Genomic DNA, 27,194 nt, shown 5'->3' on the forward strand with positions numbered 1-27,194 from the left:
GGGTTTTGTGGGCTACATAGCCAATCGGTCTTGAAAAGTCAACACGGGGGCTGGAGAGATGGCGTGGCAGTTTAGCGTACTTGCTGCACTTGCACGGTGGTTCAGTTCCCAGCACCCACACGGAGTCTTGTAACCGTCCATAACTCTAGTTTCAGGGGATGTGATGCCCTTTCTGACTTTCATGGGCAACAGGCACACACAAGATGCATATACATGCATGCAGGCAAAACACTCATACACATACAATAAATAAATCTAATATATAAAAAATACACCCTTAAAATGTAATGGTATATTTGTGAAAGTAATTTTATATGTTCATGGTAAGAATGGAGGTGTTGCTAGAATAGCCCTGAGATTTTGTGTGTGTGTGTGTGTGTGTGTGTGTGTGTGTGCATGCATGTGTGCCCATGCATGTGTGTGTGAATATATACATAATATATACATAGATATATGAAAGACAGTGACAGACAGAGACAGACACACACACACACACAGACAAATAGACAGATACTCACTGGACCTGGAACACAGTGATTGTCTAGATCGGTGGCGAGCTAGCCCTGGGACCCTCTATCTCCCCCTTTCAGCTCCCACGCCCACCTAGGTTACAGATGTAGGCCTCCCTGCCCAGCCTTCCCTGTGAGTGCTTACCTACTGGCCCATCCTCAGCCCCCTCAAGCCATCTTTAAAACAGCATATTAAAACAAACATGCAAAGCAGTCTGGGCACAAAGGAGCCTGCAGACCATCTTGACAGAAGGGGCAGGGCTACTTAGTCAAATGTGAGAAGGGGCTGGGCACAGGGAAAACAGGCAGGAAGGTGGAATGCGTCCTCAGTGGGAGCCAAGAGCATGAACAGCCTGCAGATGCAGATGGCACCTGGCAGAAGACTGACTCTGGACGGGGACGGGGACGGGTGGGACAGTGTGCTGACACCCCCCACCTCTTTTCCTTTCCAGGCTGTAAAAGGGAACATTTGTCTCTCTCCTGTGGAGAAGGGAAAGAGCACATGACCTGCTCCGTCATGGGGCTCCATCCCCATTCCTGTCCAGTTAGCTACTAGTTACACCCCTCTGGTAAGTCATCTCAGAGACTAGCTGGGAAGCAGGGAAGTTGGTACATGGCTACTGATTACAACAACATAGAAGCCACAACACTGTTAGCATCATTAGCAGGTAAGACTTGGGGCCATGGACACTTAGGTCTAACCCTACTTGTGTTCGTAATGGCAGTGGACCTTGGCTGACTCCCATGTACATTCTAAACCAGTTCGGTCTTCTACAAAATTTGAACGATGATAATATCCACGTCTCTTACTGTGGGGCGGCAGACAGTGAAAAGTACCCTGATTCCTGGTCGAGACAGGTTGAATCCCTGGGAGACCATAAAAGGGATGGCAGGCACATTCTCAGCCTCCCAGATCAGGGTGTCACTAGATGCAGACCCCTAAAAACCCCTGTAGAGAGACAGACCAAGTCACGTAGAGCAATGCCCCAAGCCCTTCCTCCACAGGTGAGCACGTGACCACAGGTATCATAGGCTAAAGACAGATCAGTCACAGAGGACGATACCCCATATCCCTCCTCCACAGGCGAGGAGATGAACACAGGTCACCTAGGCTCAAGACAGATCAGTCATAGAGACAGGACCACGCCCCCAATATGTAAATGAGATCTGACCCATCCAAAAAAACTGTATTTAAGCTATGTTCAGAATTAAAGATGTGTAGGAATTATTCCATCATCTGAGAGCTTCTGTCGTTTTTTTTTTTTTAAGATTTATTTATGTTATTCATATGAGTACACTGTAGCTACCTTCAGACACCAGAAGAGGGCATCAGATTCCATTACAGAAGGCTAAGAGCTTCTGTGGTTGCTGGGAATTGAACTCAGGACCTCTGGAAAAACAGTCGGAGCTCTTAACCACTGAGTCATTTCTCCAGCCCAGGAGCTTCTGTCTTAGGAGTCGTAACACCACTGCTTAGGGAAGAGATCTGCCCTCCCCGAAATCATGCCAGAAGCTTCCCTGCATCCCTGGCCGACTAGTCAGTCTCCTGCTGGCTCAGATAGGCTGAAGCAACCAAAGCAGCAAGCAGAAAGGAGAAAGAATAGCAGCTAGGGGCGGTGGAGGCTGTTCCCCCTCCCTGCCTGAGTTCTCTCCCCCACCTCGCCCGAACCTGAGCACCTAGTCGGCCAGAGATCTCCGTGGGAGAGCACCCCGGCGCCAGAACCCTACATCTTACAAAATTAGCGTGACGCTAAATCTAACGATATAAAGTATTTTGTAATTGTGGTGTGTGCTTCAAGTAACTTGAAGGACCTGGCTTCGCTAAAGGCAAAGGAAGAAGTGCAGTGTAAAGATGCAAACCCTTCTAGCAAGATCGTTCTCATTCAGTGCTGCTCCTTGCCCCTGCCCTGCCCCTTGCCCCTGAGGGAGTCCTGTGGTTAGCCCAGGATCTCAAATCCTAGAAAGCCCTTCTTGCAGTTCCAAACCATGGATCTTCTTTGGTTAGAGTGATACACACAATGTGAGGGACAGGGACTTCCTGGGGTTGCGGCGGGGTGAAGGGAAGTAAAGAGAGATATTAAAAATATATGTGGGGGCAGGGAGGGAGAGCCTGGAGAGATGGCTCAGTGGTTAAGAGCACTGACTGCTCTTCCAGAGGGCCTGAGTTCAAATCCCATCAGCCACTTGGTAGCTCACAAGCATCTGTAATGGGATTTGATGCCCTCTTTGTTGTGTCTGAAGACAGCTACAGTGTACTTATATACATATATAGTAAATAAACCTTTAAAAAATATGGAAAAGCTGGAAGGCCTAAGGGACAAAAATGACTCAAAATGGTAAAGCCATAGCTGGGGCGTGGCTCTGGGGCAGCCAGTCAGGGGACACCCTAAGACCCTGTCTCAAAGACAGTAACAAACAAACAAAGATAGGCCACCAGGTAGTTTGGCAATTACTTACAGAGCCAGGTACACGTGTGCTGATCAAATGACAGTGAATTCATCTTGGGGGCATTTAGCTGAAGGGCATGAATACACTTGTCTACACTGGGAATATTTGGCTTAAATTTTACCTATGGTAGCAGTTACATCACTGCACACTTTTTAGAACTCACTAAAGTATATACTTAAAATTGATGAGCATTACTGTATACAAAGTAGATCTAGTCCAATATAATCCAGGTCTCACACACACACACACACACACACACACACACACACACACACACACACACTTTTGACAGTTTTCTTTCCCACTCTGTAGGTATTTGTCTACTCCCAGTTCCTCTGTGCTAAACAAACATAAAAGGTAGTTCTTCCTTCTTATTGGAAAGGAGACACTTCCATAGAGACACCATAAGAACGGGCCAGTTAGGGATGGGGAGACAGTGCCTGAGGATCTGCACTTCCATCCCCAACACCTGTGTAAAAGGCTGGGCACAGTGGTTTCTGCTTATAACCCCAGTACTGGGGAGGTGGAGACAGGAGGCTTTCAGTTCCCTGGTGCTGGCACACAAGACAGCTAAGTGAGCCAGTGTACACGACATGTGACAGCTAAGTGACTCAGTGTACATAATGGTTACACCATCTGAATTCAACCCATGCTAAGACTGGAGAAGCATGCTTGCTGTCGACAGTGAGCTCTCTAGGTGGCATTTATTCCTCCAACCCAGCAATTCTAGGCTCCTGCAAATAGGGCACTAGGTAACCGCTCTCTTAGGGAGCTACAAGTCCAGCCCTTCTTCACCCCAACCCTTTCTGACATTACTGAAATTTTCTACTATACGCAATTATCATTTTTATCCCTGGAAGACTTCAAAATACCGCAAGGCAATTAATTTTTTTTAATGCACCACCAGCATACACTTGTATCTCTTTAGCAGACAAAATAATCTTCTGTGACTGTATTAATCGTCTGGGGACTTTCAGTTAGCTCAGGCTAACTACTGAAAGCACAGTATACTTCTGACATTCCTTCATGCGCTTGTGGTTTACTTTTGAGACTATTTCGAGGCTATCTGTCATTCTGGTGGCTAAGGACTTAGGAGGAGGGGCCCGCAGTCTTGGTGTCTTTCTAGGTGCCACTCTACAGGATTTGTTTAGACTCTGGATCCCTCTCACACCCTCCCCTTATCTTCCGTGTGCTTCCTTTGACCATCCAGGCTGCACTGAATCAAACTGCCCTCCCGGTGCCAAGCTCTCGGCATGTGTTCTCACTGCTGTAGTAATGGAGGTTAACGTTTACACGAAGAGCTTATAACTACTATATCTTCCTGTACTGAACTCCAGAGCTAGAGAATCTCAGGACACTAGAGTCTGAGGGGACTTTAGGATGTGACTGGTGTAAGAGAGGGTGACTGTGAGGAGTCCCTCAGGAGGGACTGGTAGGAGTCAGCATTACAGCAGGAGACCCTCAGATGCACCAGTACAGAGGACCTACAGAGTGGATTGCTGGGCCATGCTTATCAGCCTTCTTGGTGGCCGTATCTGGGGCACGGTTGGTCCCTGTGGTCCTGGGAGGGTAGAGCTGGGGTGAGGAGAGGACAAGGAATGCAGCCAAGGCTTTGTCCTTGGAAGTTGTCAAGGTCACTTGATCCCTCCAAGCCCTGTTCAGCTCTGTAATTCTGCATTAACCCGAGACCACAGGATTGGAAAGAGGCAGTCTTGCCTAGAACTGAGAACCACAGGATTGTTTTGTGGGATGAGGTGGGTGGAGCTTTCAGACCCATTCCCAAGCAGGACAATGCAGAGTCTTTCTGACCTTACAGCACAGGAACCAACTCACTTTGCTCCACCTAGAGTTTCCACTTCAGGGCCGGGGCTCTGGCTTTCTCCCCCGTTTCATCCCCACAGACCCTATTCCTGCTTTATCTCTCTCTCTCATAGCTTTCTCTATTGGCATTTTAAGTTCTCTCCAGCTCTCTTTGTCATTGTCATTGTTATTTAAATGTTTCTCACAAGGACTTTTCTCTCTTGGGAAGCATTATAGAAATCTAACTTAATCTCTCTGAATACACACACACACACACACACACACACACACACACACACACACACACACTGAAACAGGGTCTCATTATGTAGACCAAGGCAGTTCTGAACTTAGATCCCCTGTCTTTGTCCTTCTTCAATGCTGGAACCAAAGGCATGTACCATCATGCCTAGCCAAATAATTCTTAAAGGATAAATAAATAAATAGCAAAGACAATTAAAATGGGATAAATTCAAGGAGTTAAGTCGAGGTGGCTGAAGAAGAATTTAGAAGGTTCAATGTGAGTCTCATGGAGAAGTTGAAAGTCAAAAGAAGGGGTAGCAGTTATTTCCTTAGAGATAATCTGAATGGAATTGGAATGACTGTATGGTGGGTTGTTATAAATAAGCTTGAATTTGTATCTCAGTGAACTGATTAAAAAGTTTTTACAAGTAAGGATGTATCATCGATTAAAATCTGAAGACACTGGAGCATAAGGAAGCAGCCACCTTTCATCTAAGAGAGACTACAGCTGGGCAGGTGGAAAGACTGAGTGGATGCTGTGTACCCTGAGACCAGCTCCTACTGAACAGCAGGAACGTCTGTAGTGGACTGAGTATTACAAACCCATCACCACTGTGGCAGACTAGTGTTTGACAAGGACAAATGGCAGGGCTTTATGAATTCATGCCCATGGAAGATGAAAAAAGTCTAAGCATTTCCCCTTTGCATGCTTTCTGTACGTACTGGGATGGGACCCCCAGCGCCTGTGAGGAAATAAATCACTTATCACAAGAAAGTTTTATCAACTGGCAGGTCTGGGATGGCTTGCTCTAATTCTGTGCCTGAAGTGTTGGGCTACTGGCCAGGTTCCAAGAACTATATTAAGGAGGTGCTGTCCTCCAGCTGCATTTAAAATGGCACTGTGTATATAAATAGATACCTTGGCTCTTACATATGGATTTGCTAGTTAGTTCTGTTCTGATGGGTTTGGGGGCTCAGGAAAAATACGGATGGTAGAACTCTGACCTGGAGCTGTTACGGGGAAGGATGAGTGGTTAGGAGTTCTCACAGGAAACTGGTGTTGGACCCCAGCATCCATGCTGGGGAACTCACAGATACCTTTACTTTCCAGTTCTGCGTCTAGCCACTGTGGGTTCCCTCACAGGCACAGACACTGACCCTTGGGACTCCTGGGACACTGCATATTTTTCTACTAATTCAACACAATGTGAATAGAGCTAACAAATGACTATATATTTCATGTTCAATTTATAGCTCCCTGCTTGTTGCCCTCGCTCCTGAGATTATTTCCCTTTATAGATGATTTACTACTATGTTTTACATGTAGGAGTGTTTCCTCTGCATGTATGTTTCTGCATCATGTGTGCCCAGTGCCTCCAGGAGCCAGAAGAGGGGGATGGACCTGGAGTTACGGATGCTTGTGAGCTGTCATGTGGGTGCTGGGAATTGAACCCAGGTCCTCTAGAGAGAAGCCAGTGTTGCACTGAGCCATGCCTCCAGCCCATTCCTGAGATTTTTGAGCTCAGGTTGCTGGGCAGCAGAACAAGTAAGGAGAGGACAAACAATTATGATATGGATTCAGATTGTGTAGCACAGAAAGAGTCTGGCCAAGTTTGAGAAGCACTTCATTACCATGTGGTGTTTTTATCAAACATTCCCAACATCGTGCCAAGCTAGCAGTGCAGAGAGCCTAAACAACACAATAGGTTTTGTGATGTTGCTCATGTGATTGAGGGATCCGGTGGAAATTTAGTAGTTCTTCGTTTTCTTCCACAGAGAGTACCTAATTTGATTTTTTTTTTTAACCAAAATAAGAAATCCTAAGAGCTTGTTTGATAGTGCCTTTGGAGAAACATGGACCTTACATACCAGCTGAAGACACAAAAGGGATCGGACCATTGATAAGATGCCTTTGAGGACCATTTCTCTGAGAGGATGCTGGCACTTGAGACATGGACAAGAACCAATTCCCTGGCTTCATCCTCCCTTTGGCTGACTTGGACCAAGAGAGGATGCTCTGGCGAAAATATAGTTAGGAAGTAGCCAGATATAAGCAACGTTTTTGCGACATCTTATGTCAGTTCAAACAGAGAAAGAAGAAAGAATATATGATTATTTTGTGCTTATCATGGCCTGTGCCAGAGCATCTGTACACGTCTGAGCAGGGTCACTGTCTAGGGTCCCTGTTTTAGCCTGAGAGACTTCATTATTTCTTGTAAGGCAAGTCTGCCAGCAATGAATTCTCTCAGCCTGTATGGTATAGACACATCATTTTGCCATTATTGTTTTTAAAGACAGTTCTGCTGGCTGTGAACCCTTTCTGTCATCTTGCCTCCTGCCTTGTGGGCTCGGTGTTTCTGAAAACATGACCAGTTGTCCTTACTGAAGGTCTCCTGTGTGCAATGGCTGCTTCCCTCCTGGTCCTTTCAAGATTTTCTCTTTTGTTTTTCAGTCTTCTGACTGAAGTCACATGTCTGGATGTCTACCTCTTTCTGTTTTGAAATTGGAGTTGTTAAGCTTCTTGGATGTACAGGTCAGCATTTTTCATCAAATGTGAAAGGATGAACTATTTTCAGTTATCATTAATTATTTTTGAAAAATTTAAAATGTTTTCTGCCCCTCCACTCTGTGTGTATGTATGTAGGAGCACATGTAGTGTGTGTGTGTGTGTGTGTGTGTGTGTGTGTGTGTGTGTGTTCAGAGGACAATGTCAAGTGCTATTCCCCAGGTATGGCCCACCTTGACTCTGAGACAGTGTCTCCCTCTGGTTGCTCTAGAAGTTTCCTGGGCAGGCTACATTGGCCAGCCAGCGAATTCCAGGGATCTGCCCTCCTCCCCTCACTGTGCTTTCACTGGGATATCAAGCACATGCTACCACACCCGCCTTCTTATGTGAGATCTGAATTAGGGAAGTCACATCTGCAAATGTGTTAATAACCGGGCCTGTTTCTACTTTGGATGTTACGACTGCTGTGTTCCATAGTGGCCTACATTTCTCAACCCTTCTGCTTACTTTTCTTCATTCTTTTTATTCTGCATAATGACCATTGCTCTACGTCAAATCTGCTGACTATTATGCCAACTTAAGTTCACCGTGGAATCAATCCTTCTAATTAAATTCCCGTTTGATTACTGTTCAAGCCCTGAATGGTGGCTGACTACATACAGCATTAAACCTACTGACTTAATAATGTTTAAACATACAGTTCACTGAGGTGCACGACCATCCTCACCACTCATGGCTGTAAAGCTGAAATCCTAACCCATTAGCCTGCTCTCCGCTCTCTTCCCGGCTCAGTCCTTCACAATAGATACTCCACGTTCTACCTCTAGGACTCTCACCACTTAGCGCTTCACGGAGCAGTCAGTGTGGCCTGTGTGCCCGACTGCTGAGCTATACGCTTGCTGTGAGTGAGGCCCACACTTCTCACCTGCGCTCATACTGTCTCACTCACCACAGGGTCTCCAACGCTGGTCCCCATGGGCTCCAGAGGACACGGCAGGGTTTCCTTCTGAAGGCTGAACAATTCCTTGCGTGTGTATACCAACTATATTTCGCTAGTCACTACCAAGGGACTCTTGCGCTGCTTTGCCTCTGGGCTTTCAGAGCATTACTGCCAGTAAAGTGGGCAGACACATGCTTGTTTGGTACCAGGCTTTCTTATGCCTAGGAGTGAACTGCTGGGATACTTACAGCTCTATTTTCGTATTTTTGAGAAACTGCCATACTGTTTTCTAGCAGCCTCACATACCAGCTTCTCCAGATCCTTGCCGGTGCCTGCTACTTTTCCTTCAGTTCCCCTTTTCATAGATACACAGCTACCCTGATCGGGTAAGCAGACACATTACTGTGGCTTTAACTCTCCACTCTTCAACGCTCAGTGGTGGCGAACAGTTTCGGATGTTTGCTGGCCCTTTGTTTACTCGGAGGGCTGTCCCACCAGGTCCTTTTCAAGGTCAGGTCCTTTGTCGTTTTATTACTTTTAATGGTTGAATTGTATTTAAAAATAATATATTCTGAATACTAAGCTCATCATCAGATCCGTGAGTGGCAATATTTTCTTCCATTCTATAGGGTGTCCTTTGATGTATAGATGGCTTTAGTGTTTATGTAGTCTAATAATGTTGCCTGTGCTTTCAGTCTCAGATTTGGTTCATATATTTGTATATATACTGGGTATATAAATACTTAATTGTGAAGTAAATGAGACTGCCCACCCCTACCCTCATCAGAACGACTTTGGTCCCCGTTGGTGTCACTGTTTGGATACAAGGTTTAGCTTCGCTGGGGGAAGTGTGCCACCAGGGTGGGCTCACGAGTCATTCCTAGTACTTACTACTGTGGCTTAAGATGAGAGCCCTCAGTTTCCAGCTCCAGACATCAGGGTGGCTCTGCTGACATGAACTCTTACTGCACTGGAGTTGTAAGCACAAATAAGAACTTTCTTCTATGAGCGGCTTTGGTCATTGTGTTTATCACGGTAATGGGAAAGCAATTAATTTACAGGTACAGTGTGTGTGTGTGTGTGTGTGTGTGTGTGTGTGTGTGTGTGTATGGCATGCCAATGTCACCCTATCTTTAAAAGAACTCTCCATACATAATTTTATTTTGTTAAAAAACATATTCATAATGGTTAATTAGAAAGTCTTGTTTACAAAATTCAGTTTTGGAGCTCCCTCAAAAACAGTCTTTTTTTCTTTTCTTTTTTTCTTTTTTTCGGATCTGGGGACCGAATCCAGGGCCTTGCGCTTCCTAGGCAAGCGCTCTACCACTGAGCTAAATCCCCAACCCCTCAAAAACAGTCTTTACTGACCCTAGACTTACACTGTCCAAATTCCTTTTATCTCACAGTGTTTTTTGTTGAAAACTGGCCCTTTCAGATAATATGAATTTCAACTCTGGGTACTAAAGCTTTTTGTGTATTTGGCTGAACTACTTCTGTGAAATCTACTCCCCACAGTATATACGCACTGATATCTCTGTTCACTTTCTGCCCTTTATTTTTGTATTGGTCGTGGGGCATCAGAATACACCTTTTAGTCAAACGTTTGCTATCGTGTAGCTGTTTCCTCTGAGGCTGAAATATTCCATTCAGCAGGGAAGCTTCTTTGTCAGCAAGGTAAACAACTCAAAATAACCTCAGGAAGTCCATGAAACTGAACAGATTAACTAGGCCCCTTCCTTCCAGAATAAACAGTAAAGACAGCTGAGGGCCACTCTTAAGACAAGCCAAGGTGTAAAGAAGACTCTAACACCAGATCAACTGGCTGCAAGAAGCAGAAAATAGCCGAGCTGCCAGGAAGAGGCTTATCCCATCTGAGTCACAGGGAAAGGACAAACTCAGACCTGTTGAGTTGTCTGCAGGGTTATCCTGTATGTTCTAGGTTCCCAGCTTTGTGAGCTGTCATGCATGCTGGGGTGCAGGAGAGGCCTGACTAGCAAGGGCAGCAGCAAGCTGGAGAGCTCAGTGGTCAACAGCACCCACCACTGCAGCTTCACAAGACCCACGTTTCATTCCCAGTGCTCACGTGGCAGCTAACAAGGATCTGTAACAAAGGTCTGGTCTTTGTGGGCACCAGGCATACTCATGGTGCATAGAAACACATGCAGGTAAAGCACTGATACACATAAAATAGAAATAAATAACTATAAAAACAAATTTGAAGGGTCGCCCAATGGTGTTCTTTGGGGAGATGGAACTACTGTGTCGTCCATGTGTGGTAATGGCTCTAAAAATATGCCTGTGCAAAAGGTTATAGATGGAAAAGGGCATTTTCTATGTGCAAATGAAAAAGTGGTCAGTATTTGTATTTAGAGAGACTTTTGAAGCGGTGCTGCTATTAAGAGCTAGATTCCTTCATTACTGAATTCCCAGAAGCTGAGTATTTAATATTCCCCAGGGAAGTAGACAACGAAACCTTTCAGCTTACTATACCATTATACCACTGCCTCTTCAGAGTACAAAGAGTTAACTTAGAAATTATCCTAACGCTCAGTAGTGAATACAGGTGGGCCAAACTCTCAGGCTTGATGGCGGCGTGGGACTCCAGGTTTGTCTGTTACTTGCCAGTCTAGCAGACTGCTATGAAGTAAAGAACAAGGAAACCCCAAAGAAATGCAATCAACAGAGGAGCCGGTCAAAACAGGCCTGACTGAAAAGGCACTTAGCTGGATGCTCTCCCTTCTCAGCCCCAGCTCTGCCCGGCCTGCAGAACGCAACATGACTTAAGACTCTCTGTCCCTGCTCCACTCGCCACTTCAATTACAGGTCAGGTCCACTGTAGGCAGTCCCGGTAAAGACATTTGCACTGGATGGGCTCAGCTGGGACTCCTAAATGTAGTGCGTTTACTACATCCATAGCTCTTGCTTCTACTCACCAGTCTTCAGAGTGAGGCAAAAACAAACAAACTCAGATGGACAGATAAGGAAAAAGCCAAACTAACATCTATGCCCTCCTCCTCCTCTTCCTCTTCCTCCTCCTCTTCCTCCTCCTCCTCTATCTCCTCCTCTTCCTCCTCCTCTTCCTCCTCCTCCTCTTCCTTCTCCTCCTCTTCCTTCTCTTCTTCCTCCTCCTCTTCCTCCTCTTCCTCCTCTTCCTCCTCCTCCTCCTCCTCACTTGACAGCTCCCAAGCATGCTTGGCTGCTCTGTCCATCTTGAAGAGCAAAATGTTCCTCTCTCTCTCTCTCTCTCTCTCTCTCTCTCTCTCTCTCTCTCTCTCTCTCTCTCCCTCCCCCCCCCTCTCCATATTTAAAACCCGTATTCACTGCAGCCATGTGTACAGACACAGGTGAGTTCTGGAGCTGCCCACGGTGAGGGGATGCTTCTGGCTGCATCAGAACAATTGGGGGAAGTGGTACTCTCTGGAAATTGCCAGCCGGGACTGCCGGTAAGCACTGGTGAGACAGGCCGATACAAGGATCGACACTTCACACTTTAATCCTTACCCTGAACTGTGGTGCTTTGCCAGATTTAAATGGATAATCTAAGAGCAGAACTACTATTTTGACTGGTTTAAAAATGTGCTGGGTCCCACCTTCTTTCTCTTGCTCTCCAAAGGCTACTGAATGTGACATCCTGGACCATGTGAGGTGGGGCTGGAGTTGACCTGAGTGAGACCCACAGCAGCCTGAGTCAGACAAGAGCCTTGCTAGCCGCCTCTGGTGCCGCACAGGCAGCCAGGACCACACACCCATTTGTGTGGCAGGCCTCTTCTCAGGGGTCAGCGGAGTTTCTGCCTTAAAAGCAGGTCAAGAATTTGAAGGAGGGCCAGGAGGGGAATTTGGGAGGATTTGGAAGGAGGAACCAAAAAGTGAAATACTGCAATTAAATTATAACCTCAAATATAAAACAATTTTAAAGATAGGTCAAATTTTTGGTGATGAAAATAATATGTACTTATAGAAAGGAAAATAATGAAGGATGTTTCCAGCTCACTACTGCAAACAGCCATCATTAAAGCTTGTGTTCAGCGTACTAGCTTTGTCAGCTGGCCAAGGCCCTACTTACATAAGCTCCTAACAGTTGTCTAGACATGCTACAGTCTGTATAACCAGAGAGGCTAGGTATAAAGTAAGGAAGTAGGGGTACGAGAGGCTCACCCAAGGAGGGTTAAATAGAGCATATAGTTAGAGTGGGGGTGGGAACTGAAGCAGGGGAGTTAAACAGGAAGCCGGGCATTAAGGGAGGGAATATGAAAAGGTACAATTAGCACTACGGGTCATTCGAGGGGCCACGTGGAAACCTACCACAGTAGACGCTTCTTAAAATATATACGCATGGGGTTGGGGATTTAGCTCAGTGGGCCCTGGGTTCAGTCCCCACCTCCGGAAAAAAAAGAAAAGAAAAAAAAAATATATACGCATATAAAGTCACGAAAATGGGAGAGACGAAGCCCCAACTAGATGTGTCTCGCCCCACACACTGGTCCAATAGTGGCACAAACGTTGTGGCGTGACCAACCACTGTGGGTTTGGGTTTAAGAACATCGCAAAACAAACCCATGCCCGACACTGCTTAAGTGGCTGAGAGTCTGAGACTAGCTAAGTCATGGGCCTAGAGGAAAACCAAATACTTGTGTTTCGCTGAAGATACATTGTTAATAGAAGACTGCAGATGACAATCTGCTACACCCCTGAGAAGCTTCCTCTGGAAGGAGGTGGGAAGTAACACAGTGACCCACAACTGGACAATAGGCAGAGAGAGAGAGGTACCTTGGAGCACCCAATCCTAAATGGGATGGATGTCTCCATCAAACTTCTCCCACCTCAGGGATCAGGGAGCTCTGTGGAAAAGGAGGCAGAAAGATTGTCAGAGCCAGAGGGGATGGGTGATCCCAAGAAAAAAGGTATTTTCCAGACAAAATGGGGCTGACACACATGTGAACTCACAGAGACAGTGGCAGCAAAACTGAGGCTTCACAGGTTCAAGCCAAGGGAAATGGCCTTCCATCCCTAACCAATTGAAAACCATTAGCAAAGGGGAAGTTAGTTGTCTCCAACAGAGTCTCACTGGGCACAGAAACCCATGCCCCAAGTAAAAGGCCAATGCACCAGTACAAGAGAACTCAGTGGTACTTTTATAGATTTTTTTTTTTGTCTCACATGCTTTGTTTTAACATTTAGAAAACCTTACTCGTTTTGCTTGTGTGTTACTGTTTGCTGTTGATTGAGCGTGTTTCTTATGCTTTTTCTTTCTTTCTTTTCAAACAGTCCTTGCTTTCTACAAAGAGGGAAGACATGGAGCTGGATGAATGGGAGGTGGGAGGATCTGGGAGGAGACGGGGAGGAGCCGTTACAAGACTGACACCTCTGCGAACCCACAGACTGTGGGAGCATGCATGGCTCCTGCATGAGTTCAAGACAGACAGGGCCCCAGCCTTCAGAGGAGGGAGTGGGCATAAGCTTCCATCCCTAACCATCCCTATCTCTCTCTCTCTCTCTCTCTCTCTCTCTCTCTCTCTCTCTCTCTGTCTGTCTCTGTCTCTGTCTCTGTCACACACACACACACACACACACACACACACACACACACCCCACACACACTTTGCCTTTTTTCAGTATAATCATGAAAAGCTTTGATTGTACTAAAAGTTAAACTAAGTGTAACAGATAATCTCAAAAGTTTGTGTTTTCTACCCAAGACAATTCCTTCAAGCAAAAAACTGTAAAGAGGGTGTAAGAAAGGGCAAAGACATCACTAAGTTAAGGTGCATTTACCGACCTGCAAAATAAAGTCAGGGGGTCAGGGCGGGGCACTGTTCAGTCAGCTGTACAGGAACAGGGTCATAATAACCTGCTATTTTAGTCCCTATACCTAGAATATCACCATTTCAAATGCTATACAGTTTTACACTGCTTCTCCCCCAAGCCTCTCTGTTCAAGTTTAAGTCCTTTAGAGGCAACTCTATGGAGCCAAGGCGTACTATTCCAAACCACACGGTTACTTTTAACGGCATGTCACGAACTGGATTTGAACTGGTTTTTGAAACAACTTTATTTTTCCAAGAAAGAAATGCCAAAGAAGAATGACTGTTCAGTAGCCCCTCTTGTGCAGAATGGAAATAGCCTTGTTTTGAGGGAGGCATGATTGGACCAGATCTGGAGACACAGCTCATAATCACATGCTGCAGTCTGAGCCCCTCGTTCCAATAACAGCCTTTTGAGTTCTATCATTAAGAAGTTAATGATATATTTGGTTTTTTTAAAACCTACTGGGCCTGCAGTTGAGACTTTGTGTGTTTAAAGGAGACTGCTAAGACTCACGCAGGATGTTAGAAATCACTTCTTTGTGACTTCGGGATTGGTGGGACACTTGTTAGTGTGAGACCACCGTGTTCCCAGGGCTTCATATATTCTGACACTGACACAGATGTACAAAACCAAACAAAACTACTTTTGCAACTTGATGCCTGAGGCTTTCCCAAATATAAGAAGAGGCCACACCTCTTATTGACAGCAATTCTACCATTATATACACTTCCTGCTGTCCCTCTATGTCCCTCCGCAGGGAAAAGGAAAGGCAGAGTTTGAGCTAAAGTGTCTGTACCTGTCCTTTTCACTTTAAGGACATTTTAATCATCTGAAAATATGTAATTAATTCTATCTACAAAAGACAAGGATTCTGCCTATCCTCTTTCAAGAGCTAAAACCCTCAGGCCGTCGTTCCCTGGCTAAGGAAGGGGATGTTCTTTTGGCTACGGTGGTGTTGCTCATCTGATACTTTTAAAACAACACTGGAAATCATGCCCTCACAAAGCCCTTTCTTCACCATAGCCACAAAAGCTTTGTACTAAAGGCTATACGGGGTGTTTATGCTTTCAAACAGAGACAATTCCCTCAAGCAAAAACTGCAAAGGAGGGTCTAAGAAAGGGCAAAGTGATCACTAAATTAAGATGCATTTACATGACCCATAAACAGGCCCGGGATCGCCAGGGGGACTTCTAGGACACAATAACTGGCTTGAGTAAGGCACGAACTGCTACTTGTTCAAGTCAGCAGAACTCCTGAAACCCAAGAGGGCAGAGCCTAGGTGGCTCTGGACGTGCTGATTGAATAATCCATCTCCAAGTGCCACCTATGTGGACACTGGATGATTGCTACACAAAGGAGTGTCAGCTGAGACACGTCCTTATGGTGCCTCTCCTAGGAGGCTTGGTCCGCTGTACTCATGCAGTCTTCAGGTCTTTCTAGTCGCTGTCTACTTCTGATGGCAACTTGTTACCCACTGACTTCTCTCTTCCAGTGGAGGAGGAAAAGCTGGGAAACGGGCCACACTTTGCCCACAGCTACCTCTCTTCGGACAGAGACTTCATGAAAACAGTGAGTGCTCTAGTCAACAGTCTGTGACACAGTGGCCATGGGTTAGCATTCAGGTGGCTGTGGTGACATCAACCGGGAAGGGGGAACTCTGCTAAAATCCACTACTGTACTGTGATAGCCCATATTACCACTCTTGCCTCATTTCTTTGTATCTTCATTTTATTTTATTTTTTAAAAAGACTATTTATTATACACACAGTGTTCTGCATATATATCTGCATGTCAGAAGAGGGCACCAGATCGCACTGCAGATGGTTGTGAGCGACTGTGTGGTTGCTGGGAATTGAACTCAGGACTTCTGGAAGAGCAGTCGGTGCTCTCAGCCTCTGAGCCATCTCTCCAGCCCTTATCTTCATTTTAGACTGCTGCTGGGGCTGGAGCGATGGTTCAGCAGCTGCACTTGCTATTCTAGAGGTCCTGGATTCCGTGCTTAGCACCTACATGGCATACACTCACACATACATACGTACACACGTACATACACTCACACATACATACGTACACATGAATAAAAATAGAATCTTTTTAAAAAGTACTATCAGGGCAAGGATGTGCTTCAGTGGTAGAGTACTTGCTTCTACTGTGCTGTGAGGCCCTGGGTTCCACTTCTAGCACAGACACCAAAACCCCAAACAAACAAAACAAAGATAGGCACTGTCTTAGTTACTGAATCCAGATAAGTCAGTGAAGTATTTTCCAGGTTAAATACTAAGTGACCAAAAGAAATCCAGAGCCAAGGCAGGGTTAGAAGGACTTTGAGAGGTCATCTGTCTCCTGACTTCAGAGAGAATACTAAAAACATTGCAAATAAATATAAACCAGGTTTATATAACTCTAGGAAGAAAAGTTGATAGTTTCCAGCATCTCGTCCGTTTGTGATCATTTTATTCCTAACACCCCACACAGTGGACACCAGAATTGCCTTAGTGGGTTGTTAGAACAACGGCCTTGCACTCCAGCCTTGCTACTTGGAACCAGCGGGCCTTGGTGGGCCTGAGGACCTGTGAGTTCCCAGGCGGGGCTGATAGGTCATAGTCACACCTTGGCAGTCACTGTACCTGACCCTTTATACTGCAGCACATACCACCTGTCCATCGTTACCCTTGGGGTGGACGCACAGACGTGTGTGAACAAAAATGGAAGAATCCCTTCCAGGCTAAATAACACAAGTTCCCTAGCCTCCTATTGCAGCTATAATTTCTAACATTTGAGTTCCTCCCCTTTCTTGAGGTTCTTCGTTGAATCTCTCCCAGTTTCTTTCAGATGTTGAGCCATAAGCAAGACCCAGAACCTGAGTCAGAGAGCTGTCATACTGGGGTGAAAGACCGAATGATTCAGACCAATTCCTTGTGCACACACTCATCAGCTGTGTGGATCCATGCCTGTCCTGGTACCTTTCCTGTGTCAGGTGCTTCTGACTCTCTCTGTGTGAGCTGCAGTAATGTCTGACCCTGTCTGTGTGAGCTGCAGTGATGTCTGAATCCTTCTCTGTGAGCTGCAGTAATGTCTGACTCTCTGTGAGCTGCAGTAATGTCTGACCCTGTCTGTGTGAGCTGCAGAAATGTCTGACTCCCTCTGTGTGAGCTGCAGAAATGTCTGAGTCTCTGTGAGCTGCAGAAATGTCTGACTCCCTCTGTGTGAGCTGCAGTAATGTCTGAGTCTCTGTGAGCTGCAGTAATGTCTGAGTCTCTGTGAGCTGCAGAAATGTCTGAGTCTCTGTGAGCTGCAGTAATGTCTGAGTCTCTGTGAGCTGCAGAAATGTCTGACTCCCTCTGTGTGAGCTGCAGTAATGTCTGACTGTGTGAGCTACAGTAATGATGTTTCACACACCTTCATGTTACCATTTTCTGAGAAACTCAAGACTTAAAAAATTAGATAGATGACCCATGGTTTTAAGACAGAGCAGGGTCAGGTGAGAGAATATAACCTAGAACTCAAGGTCTCTCTAAACAGTTTCGTAGAGGAGGCTGCTTGCCATTTCTCAGGTAGGTCTTTGGCCACCACCCAGCGATAGCTTCAGGGGAAGTGAACTTTCGGTGGCTCCTTTGTGGGAGGAAGGTGACAAGGCCTGGGAGTGGGCTCTGGGCTGCCCCATGTATCCACAGCTGCTGCCTAGGACAAAGCAGCCAGGACACAAATGCCAGTCCCAATCCTGTGTCACAAATGCCCAGATAAACTGAACTCCACTGTGCCCTCTACACGCCCCATGCTTTCACCTCCCACATCTCCCTCCATATTGTCTTTTTGCCCATTTGTTTACTGTGTGTCGGCCCCCACTTTGGCACTGCTGCTGTTTAGCACGTGAGCTCTGTGCAGTAGGAACTATGCTCTCTTTGTGTATTGTGTGCGCTGTGGAGGTACTCAGCACATGCTGAATAACAACGGCACTCCCAGTATTTCCCAGAAACATCAGCATTCTTCCCCGCAGCCAGCTATTAACCGTAGTCAACACAGGCACAACAGAAGGCTTCTCTCGGCCCATTCTCCTCACACCACACACAACACAGTTGAAACGAGGTACAGCAGGGCTTTTCTGACAGATTGCCTTTACAAAGAGAATATTCGGGGATGTGATCACTGAGCAAAGGCATCATGCTACGGAACACAGCGCCTGCATCCATACTGACAAAGCCCTCATGCGGGCTCTGGAGAAGTAACTCAGTGCTTGTGAGGATTTGAGGTCTCAGATTCTGTTCACAGCCCCACACAGACCAACCACCCAACCACCCAACCAGGTAAACAGGCTATGAATAAAGGGGAGCCAGATAAAAGGTTTCCTGCTAGGCTCCTCAGCGCAGAAGGTTATACTCTGTAATTAAAGGAATCAAAGTATACCTACTGCCTCAGCAGCTGTCAGGTCAAAGGCCTTTGGAGAGCAGGATCTAAAGAAGCAAGGAGGAAGAGGGCAGGCAGGCAGCCAGTGAGAGCAGCTCCTACAGGACCAGAGGGCCAGATCTGGAGTAGAGAGGCAGCCACACACATGGGTCAAAGCTGGGCTCTTCCTGCGGTTAGGAGGCGAACTGTGTTTCTTAGCATGTGACCTCGAATCTGTGACCACACAGCTGAGCTCCCTGTGATCTGTTACATTCTAAGGCACAACAAGCCAACAGAGCTTCCACTCATGAGGGGTCTCTGACAAGTGCCCCTTCATGGGGCACAGAGGAGTACTGAAGAGAATCACGGAACCAGCCAACACCTGGAAGCCAATACTGCCCTCAGAACTCCACGTTGAAGACCTCTTCACTCTCCTAATCATCCTCACCAAACAGAAATCACCAACACACACTCTGGAAGTGTCTATGAGCATTTAACAATTCACCCTAGAACACATGCTTCCCTCTAACAGATAAACCTCTTTCTGTTACATTAAAAATGGATAAATACTAATCAGCTTTTCTTTGGGACAGGATTAAAAACTACAATGGTCAAATTAATTTTAGCTTGAAAACTAGCACGACTAGAGTACACCATTGCAAACCGTTCCCAGGGGCCTGCGGGGCTTCTGAGGAAGGGCAATGGTAAGGGCGAGAGCTAGAGCACTCGTGTGAGGACGGGCACATCATGAAGCATCTGCTGGGACAGAATCTCTCCTGCTAAAGATGACATGAGTGACTTCTCGGTTATACTTACAGATTTCTCATCTGCTCAGAAAGCTAAGCTTCAAAAAATGTTTCTCTCTAAAAATAGCCTAGGAATTCAGTTCTATTTTCAATTCTTACATATTTTTCCTACTGAATGCACCACTGAAAGTTTCCTCTCATTGTTGACACCTTATGTCATTTGTATTTAAAATCAGGCAACACAGAACCTCAAAGAAGCCTTTACATACAGTTTGGCAAAATAGGGACATGGCAGTCACGATACTAACCCTGGGTTTGTCTCTGTCGTGCTTATAGATAGAGACGTGGGAGCACAGCCGTTTCATTAAAAATCAACGTTCCTAAAGCAGGTGTAATGTACATGTTAACTGATAAAGGAATTTCTTTCTGGCTCTGATATAAACAAGCTGCTTGACCTAAAGTCATTCTACTTTAAGTGTAAACACAGTTCAAACTAAGCAAAGTGGCTTGTGTTTAATTTAAAGAAAACTGAAATCTTCCAGATAGAAGTTGGGACTGACCAGCCTGGGAAGCATCTAAGAGCTTTAGATATGGTGGATAACAAAGTCAAACCAGAACATCCTTTAAATCACCCTCTAAAACCTTCCTTATAAAGTTATTTTCTTTAGGAGAATAAAGGTCTATTTTCTGAGTATAAGCTTTTCCTTTTAAGAAATGCTTTCCACGTATACATTTAGCAAGGTAACACTTGATATTCTCTTGTTTCTGCAGTGTATCCACTTGAGAGGGTATTAACTTTTAACATGTTTCCCCCAACAGTTACTACCACAGAAAATGAAGCTTAGAGATACATTGTAACCATTTCCACCAATCTAACATTTTTACACTCAAAATAAGAGCTAATCTACATTTTAAAAATAAAAATTAAGAATCAAATAGTTTCTCCAGGAAAAGCTGAATACATTGAGGTGCTCAGGGCACTGCACATGTGAAGAAAACACTCTGCCACCATTCTGACACGGCCGGGTTACAGCATCAACACCAGTTTTCCCAAGGCATCTACAATTACTGTGATAGTCACTTTAGTAAGAGTTAAGGTACGAAGAACAAAGCAAACTCTTAAAAATTCCCAGGGTACTCACAAGTAGTTTGAAAAGAAATCTGACCCACGATTCTTCAGATGCCTGCTCTCCGGATCATAAACACAATCTGAAGTCTGAAATAGCTAGCTAGCGCACAGGCCCAGAAGTCACATTTCAGCTTACTAACTTCTACTTGGGCGAACAGTTTTACAACTCATAGAACAAACGCTGGCTAAAATTAACTACAGCAGAGCAGCAGGCAGGAACACGCTGGTTTGCATCATGTGGGCCGGGATTTATTCACTAGGACAACACTGGTGTCCTCTTTAATAGGAAGCCAGCCAAGGGGTGTGCCCTGCTGAACAGCACAGCATCGTGATGACGCTAATTAGTGAATTCAGTTGAACAGTACTAACTCACTTTAAATCGGTTCTGCAAGTGCCGACAGAGAGCGTGCAGTGCAGTCTCCGCGGGGACAGACTTGATGTTCAAGCACATTCACTTCGGACAACTCTGGCAACAAGGTGGCAGTGCTGCCCGCTCTTCGCAGCACGTCTGGTGAGATCAGCCACTAGCTTTCTGCTTTCCTTCTGTACTTCCCAAGGAGGTGCCGTGAGGACACACGTTCACTTAGAAAACAAAACCCACAACTGACAACAGACATCTCCGACTTACCAAATGCATTTTACCGTGCATCTCACTGCATGGCTGGCTACAATTGGTAAGTCCTCCATTGGAACACATGATCATTCTCAAAGCATATTGAAACCCAAGTGGACAGTTCAAGACTCCACGAACACGGCCAATATTTAAAGGAAAACTAGAGCACAATGCACTGTTTGAAAAACACAAATGCTCTCACTAACGACAATGTTGAACAAAGGCACAGACTGTAGCGTCCAACATGGATCATTCAGACTGGTTTGCTTTAGGCATTTCAGTTCTGATGGCAAACTTCACCGTGAGCAGATACTTCATTAATCAAACCTCCAGTTACCCCCACTTCCAACAGTTACAAAGTAATTCAATGGTTGGACAGCACCATTTTTGGATTATACCATTTTTCTCCCAAACCCTCTATGACAGACTCGGTATTGGCAGATACCTAAAATCCTACATGTCTTTTCAGAGCTACTTGTTTTCCTAGCTTAAAAATATCCTGTTGGGGATGGGGGTAGATGAGGAGGGGGAACATCCTTATAGAAGAAGGGGAGGGGAGTGGGATAGGGGGTTATGGCCAGGAAACCGGGAAAGGGAATAACATTTGAAATGTAAATAAAAAATGTACAACAAAAAATGTCATATTAGCTTAGACTTCTAGTGATTTATTGTAGTCAACACCTCACACCCTGGTTCTGGGTCTTCAGCATCTCCCTCTAGAACTGTGGTTAACAACCTTCCTAATGCTGTGACTCTTTATTACAGGTCCCCATGTCATGGGGGCCTCCAACCATAAACTCACTTTGTTGCTACTTCATAAATGTAGTTGTGCTGCTGTTATAAATCGTAATGTAATATCTGATGTGCACGGTATCTGATTTATGGCCCCCAAAGGGTCACGACCCACAGGCTAAGAACCACTGCTCTATAGCATTGTGTCTACGGCACAGATCATTAAAACACAACCAGACTCTTAAAGAGCGCGGCCCGTCTGTGCTAAGCATGCCAAACGTTGCCGAGGCCGAGCTCTCACTGGCAGAAGCTGGTAACTGCTAGTAACTGGTAACTCCTCACGTTGTTTATAAAGACTGCTGGCTGCACACCCGACACTCTGCCCCATGTCCAACCTAGATTCTGCAGAGAGTACACACACGCCTCTCTGTAACAGCAGCTGGTGTGCGCTCTATGTCGCCGCAGCCAAAGCTCCTGGAAGTGGGCACTGTCATCCTGTGATGGAAGTTAGTAAGTTATACTAATCAGGAGGCCAAACTCTGGTTAACACAACGATTTCCAGCAAAGTCACTCTAGAATCCTTAATGCCAAAAGAGGCTAATTTTGACAGAATTATTATTATCCCAACATGATTGTGTTCAGTAGAAAGGTCTAGCAAAACATGTTCTCTGTTCTAATCTAGCAAGAAAAGCTAAATTGACCTATGCATCAGGTTTGCACCACAGATGATCCTGACTGCACTGTAAGGTCTACTTTGAAACAAGAAACTCCGAGCATTCTCTAGTTCCTCTTATGTCAAACACACGAAGTGAGGGCTAATGTTTCTTTAACAGCAGCCACACCTGCTTAAAAACAGAGGAACAAAACCTGCAGAGAAAATAGCACGCCCCTAACATATTTCAGACACTTGGTTGCTTCCTCTTTATTAATGAAGCTGCTTTTCTTCTAGGTCTAGAATATGTGTATCGAACCCCTGATACCACAAAGTTCAAGCTGGACAATGTGCAATCTAGTTATATTTTTCCATAAAAAAAATCTCATATTTTTAATGAGTTTACAACTTTGCATTGGGTCATATTCATAGAGATCCTTGGGGTACATTCGTCCTCAAGGATTCAAAGACCGAAGATTTTTGCATCCTCGACCTCTAAAATAAACAAAACGGCTGGTGTTCCCTGCATATTTTTCTGGAATACTAACTTTTATTTTTATTTTTATCAAAAAAGGGTCCGTCCGTGATCCCAGTGAGTAAGGAACTAGCCTGGTGGTACTGAGAGAGAAATCGAAAGCTAAGGTAAACCAAGGAACTGGACAGTCAGAAGGCAGAGGACGAACACCGAGAAAGGATTAAAACCTGGTAAAGAGGGCTGGAGAGATGGCTCAGCGGTTAAGAGCACCTGACTGCTCTTCCAGAGGTTATGAGTTCAATTCCCAGCAACCACATGGTGGCTCACAACCATCTGTAAAGAGATCCGATGCCCTCTTCTGGTGTGTCTGAAGACAGCTACAGTGTGTACTTACATATAATAAAAAAAAAAAAAAAAAAACCCGGTAAAGAAGCCAAAGGAAGGGCTTCTCCTAGGCATGCGCTGGTTACGATGTTGTGGAGCGGCCCTGGTCAGCTCCAGCCCTAAGTTGGCAAAGGATAGGGATGAGAACCAAGACCTAGGTAGTGAAGGAGTTCATCTCAGTACCACGTGATGCTGCCGACAGCCAAGAACACACAAAGCTTGGTTCTTAAACGAAGATTATTTCCTGATGGAGCTATTTAGGGTCCAGAGTAAATGAGCACTCCATATTTTATCTTGGAGTCCTAGAAGAGTCATGGGTGGTGAGGAGAGAGCGGAAGTGGTCCAAATCATATAAAAATTCCACCTAGACACAGCAATGAGGTTTGGATTCTGAGTTTCTTTATAGTTGATCCAAATAATGAAAGTGGTAGAACCGGGGAAATTTCAGGGTTCATTGACAATGGTTCCCAGTTCTTTCTGAGGATTATACAAAACATTCAAAGCCTTAACAAAGCGAATGTTTAAGAAAAAAAAAGTTCCATTCGGGAAGAAATTCACTGGCTGGAAGCTGCAGGCTTAGATGTAGGGCAGCACCTATGGACTATGTGACGTCAGGGGCTTTGCTGGCTTTGTGTGCCTGCTTCCTCATATGTTAAATGGTGACAATAATGCTGACATCAAAGGACAGTTGAGAGCCCCATGAGATGGCTTCCGCACTGGCCCTCAGGTGCTCTCAATAAATGGCTGCGCGGTGGCGGTCACAGCAATGCAGCACCTGACGAAGATCAATTGGGTATTTAATGAGTGAGGATCAAAAGATCCCTTTCAAAGCTCGAAGCTTCAAAATATGAAAAGTTGAAAGGAATTTCAAACAACTGCTAAGCATTCCAAAGAGACCTGGGTGTGCAAATGCTCTTAAAACCGTGTTATTGCAATAATCTTTTTAATTTTCCCCTATTACATCACCTGACATGCCTAGTGCTGGGTGGGATTAGAATTTGGGATACTGGCTAGGATTTCCCAGGGACACCAAGCTGTAGACTGTTGCCATAGTGTTCCCATTCACCGTTGGGCAGTCCCTTCCCATGCTGACTCTGGCTTGGCCACAACGACAGTAGCAAACAGTACCCAGCCCTGGCTGTTGAGAGGGAATATCACTCTGTAGTCCAGGTTGGCCTCGAACTCATAACCCTGGTGTCTCAGCCTCCCAAGTGGTGGCATCACCAGGCAACAGTGTATTAGGTGTCTCATCATTCAGCAAACACTCGCTAACACAGGCACCTCTGTCTTACTTCCAAAGGATCTCACTGGAGCTATCCACGGAAGACTTTAGTAGTAAATTAAGTAATAAATATACACTTTAGTAATATATTACATATATATATATATATATATGCAGATCCAAAAGACTAATCAGCCTCTCTTCACTATTCATTTTCTGTCAGTTTTTTTTCAAACTCAAGACACTTTTTTAAAAAAGGAACCTCTGATAAACAGCTACTTCATCATACTGTTTGATATAATTTGCATCAGGTTTTTGAGAGCGAAGGCAGCACTAGTCCTGCTGTACCTGAATAGCTGTTTCATCTGTTGTTAAAGCTCTCATAGCAATTGACAAAAAGCTTTATTATGATTCCTAATTTCCCTACAAAGACTATATGCTATAAAATATTTTCATTATATTTATACTATAAATAGTCATGCACTTAATGTTTTTAAATGACTGATTCTTACTACTTTGAAACTTCCAAGCGTTTTCAAGAAGGGTCTGAACAGCAAGCCGCCTATGTACATTTAAGAAGCGTACAGTCTGAATCAGGGCAGGGTGCATGATCTTTTACCTTATGAAGAAGTAAGCATCCACAAGGGTAAGAATCGCTCACAGGGATGTGAGAAAAGAAGCTTCCAGGTATGCTAACTAAAAAGGGCGTCTTGGAGGAAATGACATTTGAACTGAGGCTTCTACAAGCCTCAAGTTTTCAGCAGCAAAGTAATAAGGACCATTATACAGAAGTTAGAGCCAGCGAGGCAACAGAAGGAGTAATGACAGCTGGACTGGACCACTGGTGTCACCTGAGATCTCCAAATGTGCACCATGACGTAGCCAATGAGAGGACGGGGTCGGCGAGTGCCTCAGCCTCATCATCCCTAAATGAGGATCCTAATTAGAGACGCCTACAGTATGATTATGAAGTAGAATGAGCTGTCTGTGTGCAGAAGAGTGCCTGGGGTAAGCATTTTGTCAAATACATGCTTACACACGCACAAATACATGCTTACACACGCACAATGAGATGGAGAGGAGACAGATGAGGGTATGGACTATGGATAGATGGATATATTCTCCACCCCCCACCCGTGGTGTGTGTGTGTGTGTGTGTGTGTGTGTGTGTGTGTGTGTGTGTGTGTGTGTGTGTAATACTTGGGCGTGAATCCAGGGCCTTGTGTACGCTAGGCTAAGGTTCTACCACTGAGTTACATCCCAAGTCATAGACAGATAGAGATAAATATGGATCTAAATGTGTAGATTAAATTTTTTATGTATTTATTTCATGTGTATGTGTGTGTACACCTGAGTATATGCATATGTGACTGATGGTATGTATTTGTACCACGTATGTGCAGGAGTCCACAGAAGCCAGGAAGAGCGTTAGGTCCCCTGGAACTGGAATCACATGCAGTTGTGAGCCTCCATGTAATGGTGCTGGGGATGGAACCTGGGTCCTTTGATAGAGCAGCAAATGTTCTCAGCCACGGAGCCTTCTCTCCAGCCCCATCCTGATACAGTCTCACCAGACCACTACGGTGGAGTAGAACGCGCTGCCTGCATTTTAATATTCCCCTCTTCTCTTTTGCCTTGCACTCACAGATGCTACTTAAACTGGAGTACAAGGGCCAAACATGTCTTTCTGTTTCTCACACCAGCTCCTTCGGTTAGGAAAAGTGAGGCTGTGCCTGACACTGCCACACAGACACAGCATGGCCACCAGCTTCAAAGGAAGGTTAATGAATGGAAAGATAAACATAGGCTTATTTCGTGTAATCTTCATTTCTAAAATTCATTGTTGTGTGAGCAAATGTAAAACAAGAAACCTAAATCTTCAATGTACCATTATTTGAGAATCAGAAGCAAAGTCAGATATTAGATTTAAAGTCACAGTAATTAAAAAAGCAGATTAACAAAGGCTTATTAGTTTCAGACTAATTTTACTTGAAATAGTTATAGCTTCTAATTTTATCCTTTTGCCTTAAAGATAATTTTAAGTGTACTTTAGTTTTTTCATCTTCAAAACAGAGACTTTCAGGTAATAAAAGTAATAAAAGATGATTATCGTTATACTAAAAATACTGTACTTCATGTCAAAACCACCCCCTGTCCCACTGTGTCAAAATACTTTCTTGTAATCATATATGTGTCACTTATTTGCTTTGAAACTTCTTTTTCAGAAACATTGAAAAGTAAACTTTACTGATCACAAATCAAACTCCACTGCTTAGTTTCTGTTAGATAAAACTGAATTAATGAGTTGTGCTAGACTGCGAATCATGTGTCCATTTCTCAGTTTACCTCATTCCATTACAGGAAAATATAAGAACCAGGCAACGAACAACTGATTTACCAGGGTTTGTTTATTTGTTTGTTTGTTTGTGTTTTTGTCTGTTTGCTTTTGAGAACTTTCTTTTTTCTGTCCTCTCTGTAAAGCTCTGGCTGTCCTGGAACTTCCTTTGTAGATCAGACTGACCTGAAACTCACAGAGCTCCACCTTCCTCTGCCTCTCAGATGCTGGGATTAAGAGTGTTACTACCATGCCTGGCTAAGCATTTCAT

The 27,194-nt window shown here is 44.9% G+C and overlaps 1 protein-coding gene across 5 annotated transcripts in view; it reads right to left on the reverse strand.

Moving 5' to 3' along the window:
• The window catches only part of Slc20a2 (solute carrier family 20 member 2), a 90,567-nt gene that overhangs the window by 39,985 nt on the left and 23,388 nt on the right, over positions 1 to 27,194 (reverse strand). Inside the window, exon 1 of one of the 5 annotated variants that reach the window (XM_008771352.4) lies at positions 20,884 to 23,397. The exons of 2 other annotated variants lie outside the window; for them this stretch is intronic. The gene's annotated coding sequence lies outside the window, so the exon portion shown is untranslated. Of the gene's footprint in view, positions 1 to 18,660; positions 20,441 to 20,523; positions 23,398 to 27,194 lie in introns of those variants that run through there. 2 more of the 5 variants (XM_008771351.4, XM_017600054.3) reach the window with 2 other exon arrangements.

The sequence above is a fragment of the Rattus norvegicus genome, chromosome 16, assembly GCF_036323735.1.
Source record: "Rattus norvegicus strain BN/NHsdMcwi chromosome 16, GRCr8, whole genome shotgun sequence".
NCBI classification, from domain to species: domain Eukaryota; kingdom Metazoa; phylum Chordata; class Mammalia; order Rodentia; family Muridae; genus Rattus; species Rattus norvegicus.